Source organism: Ursus americanus, chromosome 36, assembly GCF_024610735.1.
Source record: "Ursus americanus isolate L20-20 chromosome 36, mUrsAme1.1.p, whole genome shotgun sequence".
Classification (NCBI taxonomy): Eukaryota; Metazoa; Chordata; class Mammalia; order Carnivora; family Ursidae; genus Ursus; species Ursus americanus.
In genome coordinates, this window is record NC_142162.1 from 23,025,761 (window position 1) to 23,044,023 (window position 18,263).

Below are 18,263 nucleotides of genomic sequence, written 5' to 3' on the forward strand. Positions count from 1 at the left end.
GGAAACCAGACTGTTAGGGGTAATCACCCTGTAGTGTATGCAGATGTCGAAGTATAATGTTGTACACCAAAACTTATGTAATAAAAATAACATTCCATATGTCTTCTAGGCAGAAATCTAGTCCGTGACAGTTTGGCCATAATTAATTTGAGCATGTGTATTGTGTCTTACTGTAATAAATGTGTCTATTATAATAAATATATGAACTCCAAAGTGCTTACAAAAAAATTCTGATACAGCTCATGAAGCAATGTGTACATTTATATAACTGTGTATCTGTGTCTATGTGTGTGCTTAATATAATATTACTGCCATATAGGTATAGAAATGGGTATTTCAGTAGTGGTGTTTTTCAGAATAAATGAATTTCTTTTTAAAAGGGAAAAATAGCTTTGAACCAATTATTTTTATATATCAGTCTGAAACATATTAGGAATAAAACAGATCATCACTGTGGCTGGATCAACACTGGAAATCCCCCCCCCAAAGGAGGAACACCTTTACAAGGGAATAAACACGGAAAGAGTTTTATAAAACCTCAAGGTAGGATAATCACCCAGTCACATCAGGTTCCTTGGCCAAGAGATCAGCAGGCAGGGAAAGGAATCACCACCCTACAAGGTATAAATGAACCTGACAGGTAGGAGGAAGGAGGGCTGCTCTACCACAGTGGAGTCAGGGAAGAATAATTTTGGTGATAAAGATGAGAAAAGGCTGTTAACTCATAATTGGTCTGCAGATTTCTGGAGTTTGCATATCTCTTGCGGTCTGCTTCAAAAGCCAGAACCAACGAGACCTCATGTGTAGGTCTGTGCTCTCGCATCACCTGAACTTCCCCACCTGAACATGGTTCACACTTCTTTCACATTTTAAATTCAGCAACCTATTGTAGGAACTTGAGAAGCAGCTTGAGGATTTTATTTACTTGTAAGGACGTAGTCTTTTCTTGACTGTTAAGGTGACCACCAGGGGCAATGTGAAGCCAGACCTTCCCCCAAATACGTTTTCTATTGTGCCTCTCAATAACAGCTTGCATTAAAAACAAAAAACAAATACATGAATGAGTGAACAAGTGATGACTTGCTCTCTCATACCTGGCCAACAATTCCATTTCTCAAGTGGTAGGAGGGAACTCATTGTTTTCAAAGGGTCACAATTAAGCATTTTAATGTGTTGATTTATTCAATAATTGATTCATTCCTTCATATTCAATAATTGTCTGCTATTTGTGAAGTGTTGTGCTACAGGTCGGAGATCAAATATAAATATGGCATACTTGTACCGTTGAGAAATTAAAAATTAAGTAAAAGAATCACAGTGTAATATTTACAGGCTAAGTGCTACTGCAGAATAATACACAACATTTTTTATTTCTAAATGGGACAAGGTGTTAGGATTAAGGAAGACAAAACAGAGAAGCTGGTATTTGAGCTGGGCTATACATATATAATGACTCCGTAACTGCTAGGTAAAAATGAGGAGGAAGGGCATTCCAAAAGAAGTCTAGCTTGAAAGTTGTGACTGGGAAGCATATGATTAGAGCAGAGGGTCATAAGTGAGCATGACTGGCCGAAGGTGAAAACAGAACCAGAGCGGCTGAGTGAAGTGAACACCAGTTTCATTTATAGTTTATATCCCATAGGCAATGGGGGTCTGCAGGAGCCTGATGTAACAACACATGTGTTCTCGCCTTCTGTGTTCCTAACTTCTAATGGTCTCTCCCTACCAGACTAGCTACATTAAGCCTTTACTATGTACGTTCTTCCTAACGAAGCTTAATTGTGGGCAGGGCCCAAAGTTGACAATTCTCTCTCCCTTCTTGATGAGTAATTCCTGTCTCAAATTCAACTGTCACCTCTCTGTTAATAACACACATTTTATAACTTGTCTACATCTTTCAGTCATTTTGAGTCTCTTTTCCTCATAACCTACAGGTCATCTCCATTGGAATGTGTGATGGCTTTGTGATATGCGAGCTTGGCTGGGATGAACTGTGTTCCCCACACTCCTTTTAGTATGTTTCTGATTAGGGTAGGCTACAAGGAGAGCTGTCTGGCGGGCAAGAGGGAGGCGGCAGCCGTTTTTTGCGTACACACATACCTTTTCCCTGTTATTCCATCTAACTACTCGAACTGCAGTCTAGATACTGCAGGGAAGGGCTTTTATAGATGTAATTAAATTCTCAAATCAGTTGATTTGAGTTTATCAAAAGGAAGATTATCCTGGGAACATGGGTAGGAAGGGAGGCTCACTTAATTAGGTAGAAGCTCTTTCTTTTTTTAATTTTTTAATTTTAGTTCCTATAAGTATAGTTAACATACAGTGTTACATTAGTTTCAGGTGTACCATGTAGTGATTCAACGATTGGTACACTACTCAGTGCTCATGATGATAGTGTACTCTAATCCCCATCACCTATTACACCCATCCCCCCACCCCCTTCCCCCCTGACAACCATCAGTTTGTTCTCTATACATAAGAGTCTGTTGCTTGGTTTCTCTCTTTTCTTTCTCCCTACGTTCATTTGTTTTGTTTCTTAAATTTCATATGTGAGTGAAATCATATGGCATTTCTCTTTCTCTGACTTATTTTGCTTAGCATTATATTTTCTAGATCTATCATGTTGCTGGAAATGGAAAGATTTCATTCTTTTTTTGTGGCTGAATAATATATCACCTTTTCTTTATCCATTCATCTATTGAAGGATACTTGGGTTGCTTCCTTCCATAATTTGGCTATTGTAAATAATGCTACAATAAACATAGGGGTGCATGTATCCCTCTGAATCAGTATTTTTGCTTTTTTTTTTTTTTTTTGGTAAATACCCAGTAGTGTGACTACTGGACTGCGGGGTAGTTATATTTTTAACTTTTTGAGGAACCTCCATACTGCTTTTCACAATGGGCACACCAGTTTGCAATCCTACCAACAGTGCATAAGGGTTCCCTTTTCTCCTCATCCTTGCCAACATTTGCTGTTTCTTGTGTGGTGGAAGGCCTTTAAAGAGAGAATAGGCCTTCCCGGGAGATCAACAACACCAAGCATGCCTGCATGCTTTACCTTCCTCCAGACTTCCCCTTCCTGTGGACTTCAAGCTTCAGCTGGAGCTCATGGGATTCCTGCCTACTTGTGATCTCCTTCTGAATGCCTGCTCCGAGGACTTCAGGCTTGCTTAGCCAGTCTCCACAATCGTGCAAGCCAATTCCATACAGTGAGTAATATATATTTATAATCATATACATATAAACTTATGTGATTCATGTCTATATTTACATGTATGTGTATGTACATATCCACATACATATATATGAATGATGATATATACAGAGGCGAGAGATATACCTCTCTCCTACTTGTTCTACTTTTCTGATGGAATGGTTGAATCCTGACTGGTACAGAATTTTCCACACTCACTTTCAATTATCCAGAATTCAACTCATTATCCTTTTCCTTCTTCATCTAACTCATATGCACAATTTCCTAGAACTTTAAAAGCCTGGCCGGTTTTGTCACTTCTACCTTCTCAGTTATAGCAGTAGCATCCCCTAAGTCCAAACAGTTTTCCTTTGAAGCCTCTCTCTTCTGTTCTAAACCAGGCTCTCCTTGTCACATGCTGAGATGGTTTTCCTACTTACCAAGATTCTTCCCTCTCTCCATCCACGCTTGCTTTCAATATTGTCTGTCTAAAGGCCTCTTTATATCTTACCACTCACTGCTCTTTTTTCAAATGGGCATACCATTACTTACAGGTTAAACTTAAGGGCTTTTTTAAAGATGACATTTAAGTCTCTCAAAAAAATTACCTCATATGTAAGAGAGCAAAAATGATAGTCATAACAGAGTAAGCACTTCTATGCAAGACAATCTGAGAAGTGATTTTTGCAAGCTATCTTAATTAGCACTCACCATAATCCCAGTAAGTGGTTATAGTTATTAGCCTCATTTTACAGGTGCAGCACTGAGTCAGAGAGAGGATAATTCACTTCCCAAGAGATACACCAACTAAGTGGGGCATCAAGGATTTGGATCCCTGATCTGACACCGGAGCCCACTACTCAAAATTCCCTACATGAATTCTGCACTCTAAACCAGCCTGGATTCTCACTGTACTTGAATCCATGGTGCTCATTTCCTTACCTGTTCATCTAATTTCCCTGTAAGGGCCACGTCTCCTCCCTGCTCTTTACTTATGCAACTTGTGGGTCTGACTTGGTCTACCTTCTCTAAATAACATTCAACCACTGTTACGAGCCATACACATTTCACGGTTTTCTCAATGCCTAACTCATTGATTTGTGTGAATACCACTTTTCTCCATGTAGACTATAAAGGACCAGGTTTACATTTCTTTTATACAGCTAAGAAGCTCTCCACAAAGTGACATTTTATTAGTATAGCTGTGAAGGAAGAAACAAACACACACAAACACTGTTATCCCCGGAATATTAAAACCCTATTTGTCAAGTATGTACAAGATAATTTGGATCTCATTCATCCAGTTTTTAGTGTGACTACTGAAAGTTTCTTCATGACAAGGCAAAAGCAAATTTCCCGCATTTAAGTAAACGGCCAAAGCATGTATGTTCTAATTTGATGGTCTTGTGGAAGTGCTGAAAGTAAAAATTCAAAATTTCCGTAAGTGTGTCTGATTAGTGGGATCCTTGCTGAATAATTTCACAGTTCTTTGCCCTTAGAAAGTCATTCCAGTCCAAATGGGACTCTGCCAGCTTCTACGTTTGTCCATGACCTATGCCAGTGTTTTCCGTGTCTCTGCCTGTGTGTATTCGGTCTGGTTTTATTTTGATGGGGAGAATTAAGTAGAAAGAAGAAGGAACACTGTCTCTGCCAGAGGAACTTGAGACGGATGGATTTTAACACCTTTGTGTATCTCTAGTGCTCGGCATATTGAAAAGAACTGCAAATGTTAGTTGATTGGATATTTTTGTTCTACTAGTTTGAAACATTCTTTATATAGTCCCCTATTATAATATTTATTGAAATAACATTGGTTATTTTTATCTCTCTCTTTAAAGGACCACGTGTCTTAATAACTTTTTTTAGTATCTAGCACTATCCCCAAAATGGTTGTTGGGTGAGTTAAGGGGGGGAAAAAGTGTTTAAATTCATTTCCTAGGAAAGCATAATAATCACTGGTTTATACCCTCAGGATGTGGTTGTTTTTTTCTCACTCTTTTATAACACCTCAGTTACAAATATTCCCCTGAACTAGTCAATGAGGAATGGCCTTTGATTTGAGCAATATAGCGGAGACCCTTGTGGCAATGGAACTATTCTGTATCTTGACTGTGGTGCTGGATTCACAAACCTACATGTGATAGAATTATGTAGGACTTAATACACAAATGAATGTAAGTAAAACTAGGGAAATCTGAGTATAGGAATAAGATCAGCGGGTTGTGTCAATGTCAATATCCTGGTTGATATTTAACTACAGTTTGTGGAGGTAACATCTGTCAGACATTACTACTGGGGGAAATGAGGTGAAGGGTACACAGGAATTTTCTGTAGTATTTCTTACTAATGCATGTGAATCTACAAGTATCTCAAAATAAAAACCTTTTAAAAATTACCAATTTCTTTACTAGTGGTTTCATAACGCCTTGGGCTTAGTGCAATAGCTGTTAGCAGGATTAATCAGTGACGCCGTTAACTCTCCAGTTGGATACACGATTTGAAAAAAATGCCCCAAATCCAAAGTGGTACAGAGGGAAAGCTATGATGAAATGCTCCCTGGCTAGAGTGTTGTTCTCAGAGCTACTTTCCCCTTTCTCTTTTCCACATGTGCCAGACTCGCACTGCTGTTCGCCTTGAGGAAATCAGGAGAGCAGGACATTCAAATCCGATTCTGCATTCCTTCTCGGTAAGGCTGTAGAGATGTTACTAAGGTTTCCCTTTGCCTTCTATTAGTGAATAAGAAATAGGTTTCCAAATCAGATGTTAAAATTCCAGGAGAATGCTTGAAATATGGAGTGGTACTGATTGCACTTCACTGAACAATAGCAATAATAATAGCAGCATTAGGTTTGTGTTGTCAATATTGCTACTGTACTGAGGGCTTCCACACTGTCTGGAACTGGGCAGTTTGTGGAGCCAGAATCTGGCCAAAGCACTTGTTATTGAAAAAAACTATTTTTCTGTGAACTGTCTCCATTAGCATCAGAAAGCTCCACTACATTGAAAATGGCAAGGAGAAACCCCAGGAGGATAGTCAGGCTGGTGAGACAGCTGTTCTGCTCTGCCAGTGGTGATAAAGGCAGAGCTTTGGGAATGCCAGTTCATCTACTGTGAGTCACCAAGTACAAACAGGGTGATAATGGGGTTAGTATCAGAAAACAGTCCCTTTGGAAACAGTCTCAGAAGCCTTCACAGAGAAGGCAGACCACCATCGAGCAAGGGCCCTTTTCTACTGCGAAGGGAAGCCCGTGCTTATGTGCCTATTTACCACTCTCTGGCCTCGCCGATCCTTATCAAAACAAAGCTCTTTCCCTCTGAATTTGAGCTGAATTGAAGACGAACTGGATCCCACTTACAGTATCTGTGGGTACTCCAGAAGGATACTCTCTTTCTTTTCCAAGGGAGGTCCATATAAGACAATGGCATCCAGCCTTAAAGGGTTGTGGTCAAGGGCAGATGCAGAGCTTCCTGGACTGGACACTGGCCCTTATTAATCATGAATCAAGCCTTCATCTCCTAAAGGCACTGGCCTTTTCTATATATAGATTGCTTAACCCATGTTATACTTATTCCCTGGGGAGAGGGACTTGCATAGAGAGCACTGAGTTCTCTTTATGTATTCATGCCTAATTATTAAGCTTTGGAACAAGCAATTTATTTTTCATGACACAATTCCATAAAATTGATCATACATATATATTCATGTGTGGAAAGGAAAAACAGAATTAAAACATGTAGATATACATATTTAATTCTATTTGTCCATTCCCCACTACATTCCTGACTATTACTCCCTTCTTTCACGTTAACTCAATGACGCATCCGATTGGCTTCTTTTTATGTCTCTCTTCCTGCTCCCGCATCACTCACACATGTGTTTTGTTCCCAGGCATCTTCTGGCTTATGAATTTCTTCATCCAAACTTCTTCTTCGAAAATCTCATAACACTTCCTCTTAGTAATATTTCCTTGTACACATTCTCTCACTTGACACATCTTTCTCTCTCTCTTTCTCTCTCACACACACATATGTTCACATGAACTCACCAGAACCCAGTTCACTTTTGGTTCCCTGGGCTGGCACTTAAGTCTTCAGTAAGTGTGGCTGTGGATTTTTTTGCTACCAATAGCCACAGGCATAAAACAAAAGTGGGCTGAGGCTAGATGGATCAACTGTGCTGAGACTAACTGATAGAATACTGGGAAGAAGGAAGCCTCCTGAGCTCCATCGGATGGGGGCTAAGGATGTGCTGCAGTAGCAGGAGGGGGTGAACAAGCATGTCCTACATTAGCAGCCTGAGCTCGTCATCAAGCTACTGAAAGCTTGATGTGTGTGTATGTGTGTTGTATGTGTACGTGTGTATTTGGCAGGGGGAGTAGAGGTGTTGCAGTTGAGAGGGTGTTGGAACGACACTGAAGGAAAGTTAAAAAGAAACATTCAGTAACTGAGTACTTATTATGGGTTAGGCACTGTGCTCTGTGTTTTCAGATGCTTCTTGTTGACTTCTTACAAACGTCTGAAAGAGATGACTGTTACTGTGCAGATGAGGAAACCAAGGTCCAGAAAGGCTAATACTTTACCAGATTCATACATTGCAAGTAAAGATCTAGGCTCACTTCTTCTTGGAGCAGCCATTTGAATATATATTTTTTTCATTTGATATATTCTTTTTCCCATTCATATTTGTTTTGCGCTAAGGGAGATGGAAGAAGAGAAATGCTGTGTGTTGGTAATGGCAGCTAGTACTTGAGAACCATCAAAGCCTCTTCAGTTGAAGAATAGAAGCTATATGCAAACTCAGGGGCAGAGCTGATAACCTACTATGTAAGCAAGGACTGCTCTTCTTTGCTCCTGCCTTCCAGATACGTATTTCCTGAAGAGCAAAGCACTGTTAACAAAACAAACATACAAAAAACCTTCAGATGAGGTTTTTGTCCATGCTTAGTCAAGACTTTTGGAGTCGACAATGACCTGGAGGTTGGAGCTGAGATGTGCAGAGTGACAGCAAAATTGGAATATGGAAGAAAAACTGGTTTAGTGATTCCCTATGCTCCTGTGGCAAAGGCAATACAAACGTTGCATTAAGGCTATAATTCATAGGATTCCAACTCAATCAAGGGAAAAGCTACCCAACAATTGTAATTTCTCCAGATGATGTCAGGGAACTAACTCAAATTGTTTTAGACTCAACCTACCAAAAAAGTCTACTGTTCCGTCACCAGTTTACTTGAGATAAATTTCTGAGCCTAAGTTTCAAGATATCAATACATGAGAGGACTACACATGGCCTGGACATCCTAGACTTTAAGCTAGATGTGGTGGGTGGACAGAATTTTGGGTTGTCTGCTTGGGGAAAGAATGAGTGTGCTACATGTATAGGAAGGGTTGGTACTGGTGAATGAGAAGGATGGGGTGTATAAAAGACTGCCTTCTATCCACCAAAACAGTCCTCTTCTCTCAGGACCCAGCAACAGATTACGACTGGATTCTAACTAACGGAACTGTGGCTTCTAAGCACTGTCCTCTGCAAGCTTGATAAAGATGAGCACTGTGATCTTGGAAGTCATCTGTTAAAGACAGAAGCCACAAGATGGAAAAAGCCATGGTCACTAAATCACTACCTGGAGAAGAAAGAGCCTCCCATCAACTGAAAACTTTCGTTTGGATTTTCTGTAACTGAAAAATAACCTTCTATCATGTTTGAGCCATTTCTTTATAGTGGCTACATTTATATGTTTTAGGTCAGACTCGAGTTTAAAGAAAGTACTAGAAAGTAGAAATGTTCAGAAGGGATACCATCTGTGACACGCCTAACTGATTTTATAAAATTCTATTCTCAGCCAAGTCCTGCTCGCCCAGGATCTATCATAGGAAACTGTTCCTCCAAGCTTTGGGGCATTCCTCACTGAGCTTGATATTTTTGTGTTCTGTGGATACTGCCTTGCTTGGAACACACAGAACAGAAAACGTGATCAAAACTCCTCTAGGACACACTGCCTGCTCTCCTTAGGAAATCACAGCTCTTAGAAGCCACAGCCGGTTCTCTTGGCAGCTTTGTGTTCAACTGTGTTCTCAGGCCACATGTGTTGGAGAGATACTGTCCCCAGTAAACCTCAGATTGAAAAAACAAATGCGAATTTGTTCTGCATTTTTCTAAGATGGTTCTGTCTTCCAATACTTCCTTAAAGCTGATGCCTCCTAGGAAGGAAATCCGAAAAAAATCACACTTCTACCTAGACTAGAGCTGTCTAACAGAAATAAAAAGTGAGCCACATATATAATTTGAAATTGTATAGAAACATTTAAAAAGTAAACAGGTAGGTGCGCCTGGGTGGCTCAGCCATTAAGCATCTGCCTTCGGCTCAGGTCATGATCTCAGGTTCCTGGGATCGAGCCCCCCATGGGGCATCGGGCTCCCTGCTCAGCGGGAAGCCTACTTCTCCCTCTCATACTCCCCTTGCTTGTGTTCCCTCTCTCGCTGTCAAATAAATAAATAAAATCTTAAAACAAAAAAAAAAAGTAAACAGGTAAAATTAATTTTAATAATATTCTCAACCCAATGTATCCAAAAGATTATCACTTCTACATGTAATCAAAATAAGATTATTAATGAGATATGTTACCTTTTTTCGTATTAAGTCTTTAAAATCCGGTGTGTTATTTCACCCTTACAGCACATTTCAATTCAGAATAGCCAATTTCAAGTGCTCATAGACATACGTGGCTAGTGGCTGCCACATTGGATGACACCGGCTTAGACTTCTGCTCTTTTTCCTAGCATCCACAGTACATTCCTTTAGGGTACCGCTGCACAGGGTTTGAATTTTAATGGAATCTACTGCTCTGAAAGGAATCATAATCATAACACATGCTATGAGCTAAAAAGAAATATAATTTCTTCTAGGGATTTAAATTTTTCTCTAGAGATTCCTATGCTCTGAGATATGGGAGTGAAACAACAAAGATCATTTAGTTAGCCCATTTTCACCATTATATTAACAAACCATTTCTTCCTTCAAATTTCCATTTGAATGCACACATTATCTATCTTTCCTCCTTTCTTTCTTCCTCCCTCCCTCCCATCCTTCCTTCTTTTTTTCTTTTTCCAGGCATTTTTGATATAACTTCTGCAAAGAAGTTTGAAGACTAGCAAAGTACGATTAGACAATGTTTGGTATCAGATATCCTAGCTATGCCTACCTAATTGCAGTATGGTTTTGGGTAACTTCTCTGAGTGTCTGTTTTCTCAATTCTAAACTGGAAACAGTGATATTATTTTGCAAGGACTTTGTGAGGACTGACACGAGAGAGTACTCATCATGGGCCTACTACAGTGCCTGGCACAGATCATAAAGGACCTTATAAGCCATGCTAAGAAGTTTCAATTTTATCTTATAGGCAACAGGGAGACAGTGAAGACAAAATGAGAAGTGATTTGATCAGATTTTCCATTTCTAAGGCAATTACTGGGAAGAAAACTAAAAATGTTTTGTTTTTCTTATAGCCAAGCTTTGTCCCAAAAAGAAGTGCTTGATTCCAAGTCTTTCAAATCTTTTCTTTGTGTAAAAAAGAAAAGAATCTTGGCTAAGCTTCAGATTAAATTCCTCCATATACCCAGAGGTTTCTTTGAATGAACAGATTTAACATCTCATTAGGCAATTCTACCTCCTGCATTTAGGAATATGAACTTTTCTTAGGACAATACACACAATATTATAGGCAAGAGTTAAAATATAACTTTATTATTCTTTTTGGTGTTGCTTTATCTCCAATGGGTTTCAATATATCCTTCTAGACCCCTTTCACAGAAAAACAATGACCCTAGACCAGATGGTTCTAATGACCTTGTCTGTTCAGTCCATGATATCTCTGAGAAGCAGTGGGGATTACAATAAAGATAACTTTAAAAAATTGGAATTGATAACTGAAAGATAACAATTAAATGGAATTATTTTCATAATGATCAGGCCAGGAAAACTCTAGTTGAAACTTTCATTTGTACTTTAGCAAAAATCATAATAATATGTCTCCTCATTTGGAAGAGTTTATTCTTTTTAAGATCTTGTTGTCAGAGAAGTTCACTATCCCCATTGCCAAATGTTATAAAGAACTGGAGGAATCTGACTCTGGATAGATCTATTCTGTTTGTCTGCAGCCATCCCATGCCTAAAGTCAAGGACAGACACAACCTACTCATAGGTACAGGGTGTATGTAGATCCAAGAGGAGGAGAAAATGTGATAACGTCAATATTTGACTATAGACTAGCCGAAGAGATAGCCCTCATGTAGTAATTTACAGACAAATTAGGCACCTGCTACATAATAACAAATATGAATGAACTATGTATAGTATTTACAACTTCTGTGCTTAAACCAATTAGTTAAATTAAATTGGATCTTAGAAAACATCCAAATCTGAAATATCTGCCCACAGAAAACCAATGAGCCAGTTAAAGACATATAAGGGCCAAGACAGATCACCAGGATTTTTTTTTTTTTTCCAGTTTGTATATATTTTTTTTTTTTTTTACCTTGTTGCACTAGCTAGGATTTCCAATACAATGTTGTATCGGAGTGGTGAGAAGGAACAGCCTTAACTTGTTCTTGACCTTAGCAGGAAAGCTTCTAGTTTCAACCCACAGTTATGATGTTAGCTGTAGGTTTTGTAGATATTTTTTATTAAGTTGAGAAAGTTCCTCTCTATTCCTAATTTGCTGTGAGTTAAAAAAAAATCATGAACAGATGTTGAATTTTGTCAAATGCTTTTATTCTATCTACTGACATCATCATGTAATTCTTCTTTAGCTTGTTGATGTGGTGGGTTACATTGATTGATTTTCAAACGCTGAACCAGCCTTATATACGCGGGATAAATCCCACTTTGTCATGGTGTACAATCTTTGTATTGGATTTTATTTGCTAATTTTTTAAAATTGAGATTTTTAAAAATTTATAATCATGAGAGATATTAGTCTTTAGTTTCCTTTTTTTGTAGTATCTTTGCCTGGTTTTGGTATTATGGTAATGCTGGCTTCATGAAATGAGTTAGGAAGTATTCCTTTGGCTTCTATCTTCCAGAAGAAATTATAGAGAATTGGTATAATTCTTTTTTTTTTTTTAAAGATTTTATTTATTTATTTATTTATTTATTTATTTGACAGAGATAGAGACAGCCAGCGAGAGAGGGAACACAAGCAAGGGGAGTGGGAGAGGAAGAAGCAGGCTCATAGCAGAGGAGCCTGATGTGGGGCTCGATCCCATAACGCCGGGATCACGCCCTGAGCGGAAGGCAGATGCTTAACCGCTGTGCCACCCAGGCGCCCCGAGAATTATACCAATTCTCTATAATTAAATGTTTGGTAGGACCCTCTAGTGAATCTATCTGGGCCTAGTGGTGTCTTTTTGGAAGGTTAATTATAGATTTTATTTCTTTCATAGATACAGGCCTATTCAGATAGTCTAATTCTTCTTTGCAGGTGAGTTTTGGCAGATTGTGTCTTTCAAGGAATTTGTTTCATCTCGGTCATCAAATTTGTCCTTCAATAGATGACTAGATTAAGAAGTTGTGGTCCATATATACAATGGAGTATTATTCAGTCACCAAAAAGAACAATTTCACAACATTTCCAGCAACATGGACGGGACTGGAGGAGATCACCAGGATTTTAACCATACAAATCAACATTAGGCAAGTAGAAGAAATTTAAACGTATAAAGTACTATTTAAACGTGATGGGTTACTATTAAATAACTCGTTTAATGACAGCACCTTGCAATGAAAGCTTTCCTCTGGGAGAAGATTTAAATCATCTGACCTTTTTCACAGTAAACTTTAGCAGAATCTGGGAGTTGGCCAGACCTGAGAAGCCAGAGCCCATCATAAAATTCCACCACATGTCTTATAGCAGTAAGTTTTTCCTCTATTCTCAGTCAGGTTAAAATATGAAAGGATACCATGTTTGTGTGTGTGTATGTGTGTGTGTATATTCCTATATATGTATGTATGTGTGTGTGTGTGTGTGTGTGTGTGTGTGTGTATGTATGGTTAAAGCCTCAGAACCCAAAGTCCTTCAGAAAATGAAAGAACTCATTCTGCTGCATTTATCCTTACAAAGTAATTTGTGCTTATTCCAAGAACAGAAATATTCATGTATGAAAAGAAATAGTTTACTGAAAATAATGATTTCACTTGCCAACATTGTGCACAAGGATGTTTTCTCATGGCCAGTGGAGGTTTATGAAATGTCTTAATGTGCTTTTTGAAAATAAGATATCTGATGGAGTCTTCATGCTGTCTTGACTCCTAAGACGTTTTCCCCATGTGAGTAAAATTCATGTTCATGCAAATCAATTCCAGGCCCATTTGTCTAAATCCTGAAAGAAATCATTCTGGAACTAAAATAAATTGTGTTTATTCAAAATGGAAATTAGTAACAAAAGCTTTGTAAAATGCCTATTGCTAATAATTAACCAATTAAAAATTCTAAACTTCTATGTATAAGACACTGTCCTTAACACAAAAGAATTCACCACAAAATATACGCATTTTCCAGGCCATCCTACCTGAAGGATAAAAATGAGAAAACAATAGTCATACACTAGTTATTTCCTTGGTTCTGACCACTAACATTCTGGGGGAACTTCAAACACCTCTCAAATCCCCCAGACATTAACAGAACTCCTAAGGGTAACTACCAGGTGCTTTGTGCAAGGAGCATCTGGGCTACACATGATGTCTGCTCTTTTCCTCTCCAGCTCTAAGCCACAGAGCTGCGGTCCCTCATCTCCACCTGCCCAAAGCCAGCGCAGAGACTGCTAGTGCTCAATGTTCTGGAAGCACCCCCAGATTCTGGCACTTATATTACTAAAACCCGGAACCCTCAATATACTTAAGAGACTTCAGTAAACAACTCCTTGGTTTTAGCTGCTTTGTTTTTTACTTATTTTTTTAATCAAAATCATCCTAAGTTTCAAGCCTAGAGGAGCTGAAAATCTATGGTACAGTTACAGTGTTTAGAATCAGTGCTATTCTTGGTGTGAATTCAGTATATCCTACTTCCCATTTTCTTAGGATGAGTTCTTTCCAAAGGAGCTTCTTTGGCACTTAGGCAAACAGACCGTTGAGGAACTTACACCACCGGTCTCTAGGCAGGCCTGATTTTAAGGAGAGCACAGTTTTGGCTCCAGCTTGGACCTCATTAACGATATAATCCAACCTATCTTCAAAGGTCATACAAACAGTCTAGATGTGATAGGCACATCAGCTGACTATTATTCCAATAGACTGTGCTAACTGACACAGAGGAGGAGTATCTTAAGAGTCATTTAACTACATTTAGAGATTCCCGATGCATTTCCTGGAAGAAAAGATGCACAATTTGAGGCTTAAAGTAAGAACACATTATATTTTCATTTCATTTTTAGGGATGCCAAAACTTCCCCTCCCAATCAATAAATTAGAGAAATAAGTGAAACGAGAGCCCCAGACCCCCGGGGCTCCAGTTTCTAGAAATGGGTTGAGATGGCCATAGAATGATCTGGGAAAGACTGACAAAGCTATTTCAGGACAAACTCCTAGCAGGTGCTGTGGAGACAGTTACCTTAAGCCTTTAGCTAAACCTTTCAGTTTTACCTTGAAGTTTAGGAGTCCTCTGTGGACCACTGTTACACTGGGTTGAGACAGACTCTGATGAGATGTGTGGGGCTTGGTTAGCAGTGTCTCGATGGACAAGGGGGGTCGGTGCAACAGGAATGCCAATATTTTCTCGCCCCGTCTTATTTCTGAATAAATTTCAGGCCACATATTTTCTAGAAGATTCATCAGCCAAATTTTGTCTCTACTCCTAATATTTCCCCAAGACTTGATTCAACAGTTGATTTAAACATTTAACAGTGAACCTATAGCCCAAGTGGTTTTATTTGGGAAACTTGGGAATTCTTTATAGTTTTCTCAACTATAAAATAAATGTATAGTTTAAAGGAGACAAGTGTTTGTATTTTGATGGAGCTGACTTTTATTTCAAAGGTAGGCTGGTTAAAAATAGAGCATACTGTAACCCACTGAAACATAGCTAACTTAATTGTTAACATAAAACTATGAACTATTAAATGGACTATTATGGCAATTATAAAGTGAATCTTCTACAACATTTTGTTTTCTGGGAGGATTAGATTGAGTTGTAGTTCCATCCATAGAGGATTGAGGAGGAAGGTCTGAAGTGTGGAGTTACAGGCTCAGTATAAGCACTAACATATGGCATCGTCTCCAAATCTTAAAATGAAACCCTTGTGGAAGAGACTCTTCAGAAGCAAAACTAAGGAACAAAGCATCTCTGAGCCCTCTATACATATCCAAACTGAACTTTAGCCAGTTTTCGTTAGGATTCTGGTTCTTGTTTTTTACCTTCTTAAAATCACACACACAGAGACACACATGCATACACATACAGACGCATGCACTAGCACTCGCACAGAGCCTGGCAGAGCAGTGAGAAATATCTGGTCTCTGAAAGGCATTCTGTTAGAAATAGGCAGAGGGAACCCAGCTTAGGAAACAACATATAGAGAAGTCGCTGTGTTAACAAACTCAGTCTACTGGGCGTGTTTCCATTGCCCAGGAGGAGATCCAGAAAAGGAGACCAATTCCACAAGATGGAAGGCTCACTGGTGTTTTGGTTTGGTTTTTCTCAAGATCATTACTCTCAATGTTGCAAGAGCATGGTTTGAAGTGAGCTGCCCATCCGTTACTCACCTCCTGTCAGCTGTCACCCAGCTCACGGAATGGAAAGAACACTAGGGCATTGGGTCTAAATTGGCCAAGGGGTAGGAAACATGGAATGGTCATAAATGGAAAGTATTCAGGCTCAAAACAAGTTTGTAGGGGGAACCATACGGGAATCTGCGTGAGGTCGCCTACAAATGTTTACATAAAAAACAACAAAAGTGGAGCAAAAAGGAGCCAAAACATCCAAGTTCATGAATACCCTCAAATTTGAAGAGGGATTTCAGCAATTAAATGTTTAACAAGTGTCTGGGAGCCAGGGGTGGGAAGTTCCGGAGTCCCTATCAGGAGATAGATATAAAGTACTTCCAATCTAAAGACGGAAAAAGTTAAAATTAAAAATGGCGATGGGGTTGTTTTAAACAAAGGACTTTGAAGTTATTTCTAAAAGAATCAAGTCAAAACAAAGCATAACAACAGCAAAGGGTTCCTTTAAACCAGGTAAGTTCCTGTGGCTTTATTGTTGTTTCCTTTATTTTGCCCCTGGTATCAAAGGGACAGGTCTTCTGTTTCCTTAATTTTTTCCCCAAATCAGAAAGAAACAAATACAGATATTAGAGAGAGATACAAGAGATGGCATGTGCTTTGGGGCTGTCTTTAGAAACAGGGCAAAGGAATAGAAAACTCCCTCCTAATAATTTGCTCTAACGAAACATCATCTTAATATTTGCTATTTTAGTTATTTTAATAAACTGATGTCTTTTTTTAAGTTCTGGCTTGGAATAATTATTATAATGGGTAACATTTGAGTGTTTACTATAATTGTCAAAACAAACTGAAGGGGTAGGTGCTATTTTAGTCCTATTTCACAAGGAGGGAACTGAAGTTAAGCAACTTTCTTGGGATCACAGTTAGTTAAGTAGCTGGGGCTTGAACCCTGGTCTATCTCTTACCAAAGCACATGCAATTAACCATGGGTCTAAACATTCAGCCAAAGCCAATGCGTCCTAGTCTCATCTGAACCCTCCTTAACTCTCCATAACCATAATATATATATTTAACCTTTTGGAAACACAATGAAAAAAAACTTTTGTTGAAACTGCCAAACAAACCTTCCTCTAGGAGATAACATTTTAAACCTTCAGGACGTTGGCTGCTAGAAGTGATGTTCATTAATGAGTGATGGGCAGGATACTATGGCAGTCAAGCAAATGCCCCTCTCTTGCCTAATACACTGTGCATCTCTTTGACAACATTTGTAACCTTTATTTCAGGACCTGACACAATGTGGGCTGCCTAGTAGGTGTATAATACACATTTTGTATTCAGTAGATATTTTTGAACTGAAATGAACTTCTTCCATCAAATATTGGCTCAAGAGTCACCTGACCTCAATGAAGCCATCTACACTAGTCCTGTTAGTCATGTGTGTCTCAAATAATTCTAGGCTCTCTTCCATTTGGCCCTTTGTTAGCTCTAACTTATCTCATGAAGCCTAAGGAGTACATGAGATTTGCATAATTAAAAATACTCTGGAAGATAAAAATTTCTATGGTAATATTAAGCATTATTATGACTGTATGTATTGACACATCCCTGGTAGTCATGCTTAGGAGTCTCTGTGTATATTTAACATACAGTGATGCCATACTCTGGGCCAAACAAATAACATTTGATTTAACCTCATGGCAATCTTCATCAGTAGATAGATGTTAACTTTGCCCTGCTTCTACCAATGAGGAATCTAAGGAGTAGAGAAGTCATGTATATATTGATCCAGTACTCATAGTGAGGAAGTGACTCACCTAGGACTTTCTCTGACAATGAAGCCCATTCTGAACCCCTTTTCTTTAAGTCTCCAAATATTAGTTACCTATTTCTGCTATAACAAATTACCAGAAACTTAGTGGCTTAAAACAGCACAAATGTATTATCTTACAGTTCTGGAAGTCAACAGTTGGAAAGGGTTCTTACAGAACTAAAATCAAGGCATTGGAATGCACCTTGTTCCTTCTGGAGGCTCTAGGGGAGAATTTGTTTCTTCCCTTTTCCATTTTCTAGAGGTCACTCACATTCTTTGGCTCATGGCCACGTCACCCAGCCTTCTGCTTTAGCTGTCACAGCTCCTTCTGTGTCTCTGGCCCTCCTGCCTCCCCTCTTATAGTGGCCCTTGTGATTTCTTTAAGCCTGTCTAAAAAAACCAGGATAATCTTCCCATTACAAGACTCCTAACTTAATCACATTCACAAAGTCCCTTTTGTTATACAAGATAACGTATTTACAGATTTAGGGGATTAGGATATGGACACCATTATTCTATCACACATGAAAACATGCTTCATATGT

At 38.8% G+C, this 18,263-nt stretch overlaps 2 long non-coding RNA genes across 2 annotated transcripts in view; one reads left to right on the top strand and one right to left on the bottom strand.

Moving 5' to 3' along the window:
• Positions 1-18,263, bottom strand: part of LOC123804113 (uncharacterized) — a 439,047-nt gene that overhangs the window by 302,572 nt on the left and 118,212 nt on the right. The gene's annotated exons all lie outside the window — the stretch shown is intronic.
• LOC148107050 (uncharacterized) lies at positions 5,745-9,694 on the top strand. The gene is made up of 2 exons (XR_015723162.1): positions 5,745-5,881; positions 8,657-9,694. It is a non-coding gene; the product is annotated as an uncharacterized LOC148107050 (long non-coding RNA).